We start from the raw sequence: 13,170 nt of genomic DNA, 5'->3' as shown, positions 1-13,170 counted from the left end.
TGCAAACAATCATTTTGACACATTGATAGGCTTTTTGAACTCCGTAGGAAACTGGTGCTAGCCTTAGCTTCTTTGCATAATATCCATTTTGCATTAAATAGAGGACATCTTTCCACGAGTGAGGAACAATCTTCAGGTGTTTCACTCTCCAGCTCAAGTGACTAATAGTCAGATATACAGGAGTGCAGACACAGGTGTATAAATACATTTAAACATCCATGTGATATACTCATTAGGTCCTGAAATACTGCACAATGAATGTGCAAATGACCTGTGTCTAGTTGTCTTATATGTTCTAATAAATCCTATTAAATTAAAATTCTATTAAAAACTCTTAAAAAAATCAAACAAAACAAAACAAACAAACAAAAAACCTGTGCAATTTTATAAAGACCCCTTCCTTATAAATCTAAGTGAAGTAGAATTTCTCCCTTTCATTACAAGACCAGCTCTGAAGATATATTACTGTTCAATCCAGATCTCTTCCATATTTAAAGATAAGCCACTTTTTAAGGTGTTTCATGTTTATTAATTCTTAAAAGATAAGCTAGACTCCCTGTAAAAAATAAAATAAAATAAAATAAAATAAAATAAAATAAAATAAAATAAAATAAAATAAAATAAAATAAAATAAAATAAAATAAAATAAATAAAATAAAATAATAAAATAAAATGCAAAATAAACCACCAACAGTGTTGTCTAAATATCTAAATATCTCTGAAACTCTGTGACCCTGATAGATAGCGTAGGCAGAATGGAAAATAGAATGATAGTATGGAATGTGATTAAAACTTCAGCCAACAGATTAGCATCCTGCTCTATTTAACTTTCTCAGACCCATCATCAAGCATTTTTTTATTTTATTTTTCATTATATTAGAATTATGTCCCTGGGTTTTATCAAATAGGATACCTTATATACAAAAGGTGACCAGGGCATGCAGATAAGTCAGAGTTAAAAAATAACAAATACCCAATAGACCTTTATACCAGTAATAGAAAAATATACTAAAACAAACTATCAAACAAACACCCTGAGTGTTAAAACAACAACAGCCACGAAGTACGTTAAATCAATATGAAAAAAATAGGTTAACAGACCTAAAGAAATGTAGGAAAGGACATATTCCTCATTTCATCAGATCACAATCTAGAATGATTTTGTAGTCAAGTTTAAGTTAGAGAGCACAATCAAAGAGAAACTATATGAAATCTTATGCATTTTACTACATGAGTTAAGATTAAGTTCTGATTGACCTATCTGATTTTACTAATAGATTGGCATATGCTTAAATTTAAAATGAACAATTAAAAACAATATTTTGCATGAGTAAGCTTTAAAAACTCCAGTGAACTACACTGTCTCCTTTGAGATGTTTGATCAGTATATTTTACAGATCAGAAAACTGAAGTACACTGAATATATTGATGTGGTCAAGACCTTATAACCTTGTGACTGACAAAAATATGACAGAAAATACAAAACCTTTGCTCTAACCTCTAGCAAAAATCAATAGTTACACTAAACAAGAAAACAATTCAAACCCTGTAATAACTTCAGTGACCAAGGTTAAATTATCTAACATATATTATTTTCCTTCTCAAAATAAACAATTTTTTCAACTACTGTATTATTTACTATGAAACAATATATAAATATTTGTACTAGTAGCTTTGTTGTGAGAAAATATTCTACAGTATTTTGATATTTAGGAAATTTGAAATAGAGTAGTCAAATAATAGTACAATGAAAACTCCTACAACCATTTTTTTTTCCCAGTTTTTCCTGAGCTTGTTATTTGTTTCATTACTAGGACTGAAACTAACACTGCTATTGGACATATACAGATGGCCTTTTCCAATCTTAATTATTCTATGGTTAATGATTCTATCATGGTATTGTTCTCATAGACATTTTAAGGGATTTAATTAGTCTCTGTGTCTGTACTGGCATACAAGTATATATACAGTTACGAACATATGAAAATAAGTTATGTGAGTTATGTGTGAAGGGCTCTCATTAGTCTAGCTAGCTATTTTACAGGTGCAAGACACGCAGTTATTGTGCTTTACATTGAGCAAGAAATCTATACCAGTGAGACCTGCATAGAGGAAAAAGTGAAAAGTGAGATTTCTTTGAAAAACGTCTTCCATTATTCATTGCCATTTACTGAAGTCCCAGTTATGCTGCACTAAAACACAGTGAGAAATATGTGCTCCAGTGTTTTCCTATAGCTTTTGGTGGTACCTCATACAGTAAAAGATACAGCACACTGGAAAAAGTGGGCAAAACCAAGGGTATATTATTGTGTACTTCATATTCCTTTTCAATTGGTACTTCAAATTCATTGTTCAATTTCCACCTCAATCTCTTTTTCCAGTTAAATAGAGACAGCAGTGGGTCTTTTTTTTTTTTTTTTTGGTGTTAAGTTCACCCTCAAAAAGATATACTATCTATATTTTTCTGTATATGGCAGTTGAGAACACGACAGCCATATAAGAGATTTCTGTTACATTCTGGCAGAAAGATGGGGATGAATTGAATTTATTTCAACAGGGAATACTTTTTCAATCCCAGTTTTTACTCTGAAAATAAAAACATATTGTTGAGCAGCTGGGGAAATTGCCTAAAATGTACACACATCCTGGAGTCTAGAATCAGGGTCACAGTTGCTAAGTAACTACTTTTAGGAATAAAATAGATCTGATTACGGTCACTTTTCATTGTGGATAACTGGAATGATAAGGAAGGAATGCATTCTGCAGTGGATCATTCTAAATACAAAAGACTGAATAGTGCTGATTTTTTGTTTCCAGATCACTGCGGGGAAAATAGATTTGTAAAAACAGATTAAGAAGGAGATACTGAATATATTTCAGTACATTTAGATTCAGAATACATTGTTCTTTGGATCCCTAGCTGTGAGATAAACTGTTACCTCCATGCTCTGTGTGAATGGTAAATTAGAGATTTCGGAATTAGCCTGAAAATTGAATTACCATCCTACATAAATACTGGAATTCTAAATTTCAAAAAATTCCTGTAAATAAATTTTTCCATTCAACTGAAATGAATTATTCTAATATTGACTTTTCTGCTATATGACACAAGAATGTTGACTGGGGAAAGATATATTTTAAAAGGAAAACTAAACCTGAGAAAAATGAGATGAGTGATTTTTTTTGCACCAAATTTAGCTTGTATATCCTGATCTTCTGACCAAGATATACTACCATTTTGTAAAAGTAGGGAAGTGTCTCCAGGTTTGTGAGGTATTGCTGACATGGAATAAACAACAACAACAAGAACAAAATAAATCACCACCACCAAAAATGCATTAGGATACCAAACTAAGTCAATAACATCTCGCACCGAGCAAGTTATGACTCTCCCCTCTCCCCCACCTTCAGTCATTATAGATGTATATCCTGCTTGCTGAGCAATGCTATAAAGTAATTCTATAAGTAATCACTAGCAAGATTACAACCTTGAAGAGTACAAAGATAACAAAAGATAGGCAATGGAAAGTGAGCATTTTTGTAAGAATCATGAATGCTTTTATTTAATAAAATAGCATTTCAAAGGCTAAGAATAAGTCATATAAATTAAGAGATTTAAAAAATCCAGATTTTTTTTTTCTTTCATGCTTTTGTTTTAAAGAGATTTAGGAATTCATTATTAATAACTTCTTTCCATGGGAAGGAATTAATGTTATCTACATACCCTTTTTCCATTATGACACTATGTTACTTCCCTGGAGGTTTACACAGATCTTCACTGTACCGTGGTTAGCAGCCACTGTATCTCTGAGAAAATAATGGCATATCACTAATTACCATAAGCAGTATTTATATAAGCTGATCTGATAGTTACAGTTCAATTCCTTCTTTCTTGAACCTAGCTTAACATCAAATTGCTCCGTTCTTTAAGTGCCATATGTGTCTCCTTAATTACTTCACTAGGTCTGTCGTACCTTATATTCATATTTTGCTTGGGTAAAACACAGATATTTATATTGAAACAATAGCTGGGCCCTCCTTTTTTTTTTTTAATGACATATGGATTTGTCTATTCCAGTCTGCTGGTAATTCTGTCTTTCCATCACAAAATATAGTGCATGTGTGCACGTTTGTGTGTCTGTGTTTGCAGATAACAGGAAATAAAATAAGAAGAGGTATGGTGAAAATTTAGAACTATTTTCAATCATGAAGACTTCCTGCTAAGATTTCGTTCCCCAGAGAGCTGTGAACAATGTGTTTTGATTAACTTCAAGAATATTTCAAGCAGTATTATTTACAAAAGTATGCAGGAATGATATTGCATTGTAATGAACTAGTCCAAACTCATCAGTAATGGTGAAAAATTGTATTTCTGCCCTTTTTTCTTTAAAATAATAATTCCCATGTTATTTTACCCTGAGACAAAACAAAATAGCTTTTCCAAAGGAAGCTTCTTTAGAAAGAGCTTCAAATGAGATACAATTTTCAATACATTAACTTAATACTGGACTCAGATTTGAGAACAAAGATCAATACTTTTAAAATGCAACATTGCTTCCCACCATTTGAAAACACAGAAGTGAATTTAATTGTGGAAGTAAAAAGGCATTTAAGAGGTGATGATGCCAGTTAATTTTCATTATTTTCCTCGAGGAAATGAACACTCAAGCAATTTGAGTAGCTTTAAACACACAACCCTAAACATACAAGTATAGATATGAAGACCTAACTTTTCAGCTTCTCTCTTGTCCAGAATTGAGCTGCAGCTAGATAGCATATCCCATATAGTAAACCTGTGCTGCTCATACAAGAAAACTTCCATCAGTACATTCACTGCTCCCTTCTGTTAGCAAATCCTTACCTAGTCAGCAGAGGAGTAAGTGGTCATTGAAAGCATGGAGTAAGTGGTGCTCCTTTCTTAAAATCTTTTTATGTATAAATCTAAATATTTTAACATGAAGATGCTACCTTCAGAAACTCTTCAGTTAAAACTCTTCCGAATATACCCTGGATAGAGAGTAATCTCACTGTCTAATTGGATTGGGATACATTTCAATGTGTAGAAATAATGAATAAAGTGAATAAATCAAGCTTCTTATTCATCTATTATTTTTATGATAATAGTCTTCAAAACTTTACGACCTAAGAGCTAAAAACTTAGTTACTATGCTACTGCTTTTTCTTTCAGTATCAAAGCCTAGAGAAAAGCTAATTTGGTAATGGTTTTCAGCTGTTTAAAAGATGTGGCAAAGCAAAAGGAACAGACTGTTCTCATTGTTCATGTGGGGTGAAGGAACAAACAATAGGTACAAATTGCATCAGAGAAGACTTAATCACATTTATACTGAGGGATTTTAAGATCAGACTAGTAGAGAACAGAAATATCTCAAGTTGGAAGGAACTCATAAGGATCATTGAATCCAACTCCTGGCTTCACATCAGGACCACCCAAAAATCAGACTATATGACTAAGAGCATCATCCAGATGCTTCTTGAACCCAGCAGCTTAGTGCCATGACCACTGGGGTGTCTGTTCCAGTGCCCAAAACCCTTTTGATCATAGAATCGTAGAATCATCAAGACTGGAAAAGACCTCCAGGATCATCCAGTTCAACTGTCCCCCTACCGCCAATATTTTCCCACTAAATCATGTCCCTCAGTAGAATATCTTAACATTTCTTGAACACCTACAGAAATGGTGACTGCATCACCTCCCTGGGAAGGGAGGAACACCAGAACCCGACCACTCTTCTGAAGAATAAATTTTTCCTAACATCCAACTTGAATCCCCCCTGGTGCAACTTGAGGCCATTCCCTCTAGTCCTATTGCTAGTTATGCAGGAGAAAAGGACAACCCCTGCCTCACCAAAACCTCCTTTCAGGTAGTTGTAGAGAGCTATGAGGCCTGAGCCTCCTCTTCTCTGTACTACACAATCTCATTTCCCTCAGCTCCTCTTCATAAGACTTGTGCTCAAGACCTATCACCAGCTTGGTTGCTCTTCCCTGGAATACTCCAAGGGCCTCAATGGAGGTTCAAAACTGAACACAGTACTCAAGATGTGGCCTCATCAGAGCTGAGCACAGATGGATGATCACTCCCCTGCTTCTGCTGGCAGCAGTATTTCGGATAGAAGCAGGATGCCACTGGCCATCTTGGCCACCTGGGCACACTCCTGGCTCATGTTTAGCCAATTGTTGACCAGCACCCCAAGGTCCATTTCTGCACTTCCAGCCACTCTGCCCTAAGCCTGTAGCACTGCCTGGGGTTGTTGGAGCCAAAATGCACAATTCAGCACTTGGTCTTGTTGAACCTCATCCCATTAGAGTCTCCTTCTCTGGAGACATTCAAGACCTGCCTGGATGCCTACCTGTGCAACCCAGTCTAGGGAGCCTGCTTCAGCAGGGGGGTTGGACTAGATGATCTCTAGAGGTCCCTTCCAACCACTACAATTCTGTGATTCTGTGATTGGCTTCAGCCCAACTATCCAGCCTATCCAAATCTCTCTGTAGGGCCTTTCTACCTCTGGGCAGATCAACACTTTCTCCCAGCTTGGTGACATCTGCAAACCTGAACTTGTACTCAATGCCCTCATTCACGTAATCAGTAAAGATATTAAACAGGACAGGCCCCAATACCAACCCCTGGGGAACAACTCTCCTGACTGGTCACCAGCTGGATTTAATTCCATTAACCACCACACCTTGGGCTAGGCCCTCCAGCCAGTTCCTTATCCAGCAAACAGTAGATCTGTCCAAGACATGGGCTGCCAGCTTCTCTAGAAAAATCCTGTGGGAGATATTGTCAAAAGCTTTGTTGAAGTCTAGGTAGATTATGTCAACAGTCTTTCTCTCATCCAAAAGACAGGTCACTAGATCATAGAAGGAGATTAGGTTGATCAAGCAGGACCTGCCTTTCATGAACCTGTGCTGGCTAGGCCCAAATGCCTGATTGTGTCACACATGCCATGTGATCTCCCTCAGGACAATCTGCTCCATAACCTTTCCTGGCAACAAGGTCAGTCTGACAGCCCTGTCCCTGTATCCTCTTTGCAACACTTCTTGTAGATGAGTCACACTGACTAGACTTTAGTCCTATGGGACTTCTCAGACTGACCAGGAATGCTGATGAACAGTGGAAAGTAGCTTGGCAATCACCTCTGTCAGCTCCTTCAGCACCCTCAGGTGGATTCCATCTGGCCCCATGGACTTACAACATGGAGTAACAGGTCTTTAACTATTTCCATCTGAATAGCTCATTGAGAAGGATTCCTTGGTGCAAGCCTCCACTATGAGGCTCATTTACACAAAGTCTTTGCTGAAAATTTTTGAGTTGATGAAGTACCTTTTCTTGATATCCAACCTGAACCTCCCCTGTCACAGCTCCGTGCCATTCCCTTGAGTTCTATCATTGGTTATCAGAGAAAGGAGATCAGCGCCTGCCCCTCTACTCCCCATCATGAGTAGTTGTAGGGCACAATTATGTCTCCCTTCAGTCTCCTTTTCTCTAGGCTGATTTACCCAAGGAACCTCAGCCACTCTTCTTTCCCCTCCGAACTCCTGTGGAATGGTTCTACCATGTATAGTTAAGTATTTAATTCTTAACTGGCTTTATGGAGAACCAATTGAGACTATAATCAAATCCTGCTAGATGCTGAAATTGAGTTGTGTGATGCCCCAGCCACTGTAACACTTAGTTATTTCATTATTATTTTTTTCCTAAATTCACATTTTTTAAAAGTTTGAATTTTTAGAAGAGTTTACAGTTTTAAAAAATCACTTATTCATTCAAAACAAAACCAAAAGCTAAACAAAATAAAAACAGAACAAAACCAAAATCTCTAAGCAGCCAGCTCTACTGACATCGCTATCAATGCCTGCACAAGAAAAGGAGATGAACCAAAAGACTTAATGTCATGTCAGTGAAAATATGGGGAAGAGAAACCAGTTGTTAAGGTTATCTATGCTAGAGCTGACTTAATGTCCAGAACTGTAGTTTGTTTGTTTGTTTGTTTGTGATTAGGAAACCAAACAGGGCAGAAGAAAGTAGTTGGAGTTAGTTGGGCACAGAGCCCAGAAGACCCATGCACTGAAATCTTCTTACATGGATTTCCTAGCTAATTATAGTCAAGCATATGCTTGGAAGAGACCTGGAAGGGCACTTGCTCAGAAGAAGAGCTGAATGCTTTAGGACACCTTCCTCCAAACTACCCTTACTACAATTTATACACCTCTAGAAAAAATCCAACTAAACAGACTAGGTACCTCATAGCTGGAGACAATACCCACAGAAATATTGAGAGATTTTTTTCTTTCTAACTGTGGGCTTCTTAAAATAAACATTTCCTTGATAAACATAATTCCTATTGTTTAAATAAAATATGTTAGTCTTTTTTTGATTCAGAAATAATCTAATTACGGAAACTATTGGAGTAAGGAAATGCAAATGAAAGAGTGGCCAGATATTTAATTTTCCCCCTAAAGAGCATACAGAATTCCTCTTGGAAAAGATATGATTCAAATTAGCTCAGCTGTAATACTTTTAAAATTACAGGCTGCATTTTGAAGATGATATTGTTCCGCTTTAAAGTGCAAAGTCATGCAAATACCAAGATCACACATACTCAGTTTGCATTCAAAACTGTCATGAATATATAATAAACGGGAAGCACAATAGTGTACGTTGTCTTTTCTTTGTGAATACATGATGTAATGTGACTGTGTTTTAAAGTGTGTGTTAAGAAACTTATAGTCTAATTGAGTTTGCTGTCATCTTGCCTTTCTAGCAGGGAAGTAGTACTCCTAATTTCTACACCCTGAAGACTGACAGAAAAGATAAATAACATATACCAAGTCTGTTCCTTGAGGTAAAGCTACAACTTGATAATGTCTTGTTTTGTAGCTACAGCCCTTCAGTCTTCAAATTATGGCACACACACTTCATTTGAAAAATGGATGAGATATATTACTTGTATGTGTAATCAAATGAAAGAAAGAAAGAGAACAGTATTTCTGACAGCAAAAAAAGCCTATTATATTATCTTGTTCATATACCAACCAATATGCTAACTACTGCTGCAACAAATACGAAAAGTTAACTTTCTCTTCCACATAAATATTGATATGCTTTCCTAAAATGATCATACAAACTTTGGATAAGTTTGTACATGTCACAAATACTGGGCTCAAAATGTCATAACCACAAAGTCTCGATAATTCTACATAGCTTTCTTTAAGTCACAAAAGAAGAATTTTTAAAAACAACCAATCTACAACAGTTTCAAAGCTCAGAAAATCATTAGACTTAAGGATAAAGTTAGATTTTTATTTATAAAACAATTCACTCACCAGCTCTTGTAATTTACCTAGAGCAACTTAGAATGTGAAAGAGATTTTATTAGGCTTTTCAAATATTGTTAAATGTAATTGGTGTGAGCACATTCATCTTGGGAATTCATGGTTTCTTGTATTTTCAAAAGACATCTATAGCAATTTATTCTGCATATGCACTGATATGTGACTATTTCTGAGAGGAAGTGTTCATGGAAGAAAAACACTGAAAGGCAAAATCGGTCTCACAGCTGATGAAGAATATTGCACAATATACAGCTGGTATTTTGCATTATTTAGAAGACAGATTGAGATTCTGCTGGAATTGTTTTTTAACAGTTAAGTATACTGGTAGCCCAAACTGGATAGTATTCTGATATTCCAGTTTCTTTATCTTCAACCTGTAAACATGCAGAAAGTTTCAAGACCCAAGAACTCGGGACTTAAAGGTTCATGGAAATATTCATAAAAGCACGCAAACATGAAAATTTGAATTACCGAGTTAGATTTCAATTAGTGAATTTGGCTCTACTTCTTAATCATTCCCAGTTTTTCCAAATGTGTCAGTGTGATGCAGTTTGCTGGAGTTAGAAAATTCAGCAATCTAATTCTGCCTACCCTTAAACCTTGCATTGCTTGGAGTTTGATTCATAAAAGTCAGATCCTCAAAAATGTTAATTCCCATCAATGGCCAAAAATGTACAAAGTGCCCTAAGGAATCTGTACCTCAGTTTCTCAGACTATTCAGTCTTTCAAACTGGCAGTTTTCCTCCACCTGCTGTCTTTATCTGCTCTGTCAGCATTGCAACATCTTACAGACCAACAACTGAACTGAGATGAAGAACGGCTGGCCATTCAGCTATTGGAATAAACACAGAATCATAGAATCCTTAGAGTTGGAAACGACCTCTAGTCCATCTAGTCCAACTCCCCTGCAATGAACAGGGACAATACAGATCAGGATACCCAGGGCCTTATCCAGCCTCATCTTGAAAGTCTCCAGGGATGGGGCACTAACCATATCACTGGGCAATCTGTTCCAGTGCCTCACCATTCCAACTGAAAAAGACTTTTTCCCTATCTCTACCCTATACTTGCACTATTTGAGCTTGAAACCATTTCCCTTGTTCTGTCACCACAGGCTCTGCTACAGGTTGTAACATACGTTTTTTTTTTGTGTGTGTGTGTGGCCTTGGGAAAGGGAAGGGGGTGGCTTGTTCTTTTACTGATGGAGATTTTGTATTTGTGGAGCTCCTTTTTAGTATTTTATTAAAATCCTAGGGGGAAAAGAAAACAACACAGCTGTGCTTTTCATTCACTCTTGTTTGTCAAAATGCAGATCATTTGTACCATCACAGCAGTGAGCAAAACCCCGTGGAATCTGAGCAGCCCAGGCTTACAGCATGCCAATGAAAAATTGGCCATTCATCTAGGAAGAAGCTAGATGCTGAACTCAGATGGATATTGATTATGTTTCACTGTCATGGTCAAGAATAGTGGTATCCTAACAGCATATAGTGGTCAAATGCCTTCAGAAGAGGAAGAAAAGACATTCATACCTGCAAAGACTCACAGCAGAAATGCAAAAACAAACAAAACTAGCAGGAATGTTTAACTAATCAAACAAACAAACAGACCAATAGGGCACTGAAGGAGGTGCAACTGTCCAGCAGTGATACTGGAAAAAAATAACTATTATTTACTAACTATAATTATTCCATACTTTAAAACAGTTCTTAAATTTGCTCTATTAAGAATAAAAAGGATGATCAAAAACGGGTCTACTTAACAGAGAGGAAAATTGTAGGTGGATTTGAACATTAAAGTGTTTGATGACATTTTTCCTAGAACTCCTCACTAACCAAGAGAGTTGTGATCAAGTGATTAATACATTTAATAGGATAGATGCCCAAAATACTGTGGAAAAGATGTTCAGATTAACAGCTTGTATCTACCTGGAAAATAAGGAGGAAGTGACATGCAGACGGCAGTCAATGTGACTTGTTTTTTCTAAGAACATATTTTGTCAACCTAATCTAATTTCCCTCTAGACAGGATGGCAGGCTGGGTGGAGAAAAGTTACTGAGGTCATTTATCTTAACTTTAATAATACTTTTAATATTCTTGCATGAACATTCCATAAATTATACAAGAAACACAGTCACAATGACATTGTTATGAGGGGAATGCAAAACAAGTTGACTAAGTTAATGATATGTCAAGTGGAGTTACACAGGGTTCTCTCATTGCTTATCTCCTATTCAATAGTTTTATTGAAGACACAAATGTTGGAATTGAAAACAAGCTCACTAAATTTGCAAATGACTTAAAGATATGATCAGAAAGACAGATATATGGGTAAATGCAAAGTACAACATCTGAAGACTTAAATAGATGTTTTCTCAAAAATGAGTTTGAAGGGGCAGTTTCATGCTGTTTTTTTTTTTTTTTAATGGAAACAGCTTATCAGGAAGTATGGAGGGAACATCACAAATTTCACTTTGCTTTCCTTATCTCCGATACGTCTTCAGCTGAAATAATGAATAACGTTTGAGAACTGTGTTTCAGAAAAGTAATGTGGACTAATTGGAAATAATCCAGAGGTCACAGTAGATCACAAAGTAATGAGTTTAAATGCAGTAAAGAAGTTTCAAGTGGATATTATGAGCTATATGGTAGCAAAAATCTTTTGTAGTTGATAGAGATTGACTAGGAAGGCTGTGGCCAGTGGAAATCTTTAAGAAAACATCTGAGAAACATTTGCGGGGAATTACATCAGCAGAGGTGATTCAGTCTCAGAACAAAAGTGGGAACAAGGGAAATATCTGAGGTACTTTCAACATTATGCTTCTGTGATTCTCTATGTTTTATCCTGCAACTTTATTTCATGATCCAAGTTTCTTACTCTACTAGAGTTTTGCTCTGAAAGTTGGATGGGCTATCTTCAGAGGTGGCTTACTGGGTAGCTTTGCAATAGCGTAAATAATTCTGATGTCTGCAGTTTTCCATAGGTATAATGCTAGAACTGTTTGTTGCAAAGGGATATATAAGTGCTGAAGATGGTCCTATGGGCAGAGCTATCTGTGGGATGTGTCCTTCAAATTTAATTTCTTGCATTTAGCACACAATTGTGTTCTCAAATATTTACAGAACAGGAACTAATCTCCAATGCATTTTCATCTATTATCTGCAAGCAGAAAATCAGAGAACATGATTCAAAACCTAGCACTACTCATTTTAACACAGAGTGGATAGCTTGAAATTGTGTGCCCAAAGGGTCTATTAAGAAAAACAGTATTCAAATTAGATTAAAACTTGCAGACATATTTTGAGTAATGTGTGCCCATTTCCTACAAGATTAAGGTTTTCTTCTGTTGCCAGTAACATAACACGAATTAATGCTGGTATTTTATTATATATATGGAAAAATATCATTTACCTGCAATAAAAAATATACAAGATCATGTTTACTAAGTTTGGAAGCACTACTCCAGTTATCATGTCTCAGACTAAAATCATTTTCCCCTAAGGCTTACAAGATAATTAGCTCTGATTTTTTCTCCTTTAGCTTTTTTTATGAGTGGAATTTACATCTATACTAGAATAGGATGAATGCAAAGTGAATAAGGAAATTTTAAAATATCAATTACAAACATATTTTCTATTCAAATTATCATTAGGACTATACATTTTCATAAATTTTTGATCATACTGTTTTTTTCTTTTTAATAATACCAAATCATTCTGTTAGTTACAGTAACTATACTGCAATGTCTATAAGAATGTATATATTATTCTCCTCAGTATATCAGATATCAACTACAGAAACATATTTTAATAAAA

The 13,170-nt window shown here is 35.7% G+C and overlaps 1 protein-coding gene across 1 annotated transcript in view; it reads right to left on the bottom strand.

Annotated features, from left to right (window-relative positions):
* DDC (dopa decarboxylase) overlaps window positions 1–13,170 on the bottom strand; it is a 512,652-nt gene that overhangs the window by 48,103 nt on the left and 451,379 nt on the right. The window lies entirely within an intron of this gene.

This window comes from Cyrtonyx montezumae, unplaced genomic scaffold (assembly GCF_038088225.1).
Source record: "Cyrtonyx montezumae isolate F1298 unplaced genomic scaffold, pur_monq_1.0 scaffold_8, whole genome shotgun sequence".
In the NCBI taxonomy this organism is placed as follows: domain Eukaryota; kingdom Metazoa; phylum Chordata; class Aves; order Galliformes; family Odontophoridae; genus Cyrtonyx; species Cyrtonyx montezumae.
Note: the sequence above shows the minus strand (reverse complement) of the source record. Positions and strands in the feature narration are given on the sequence as shown.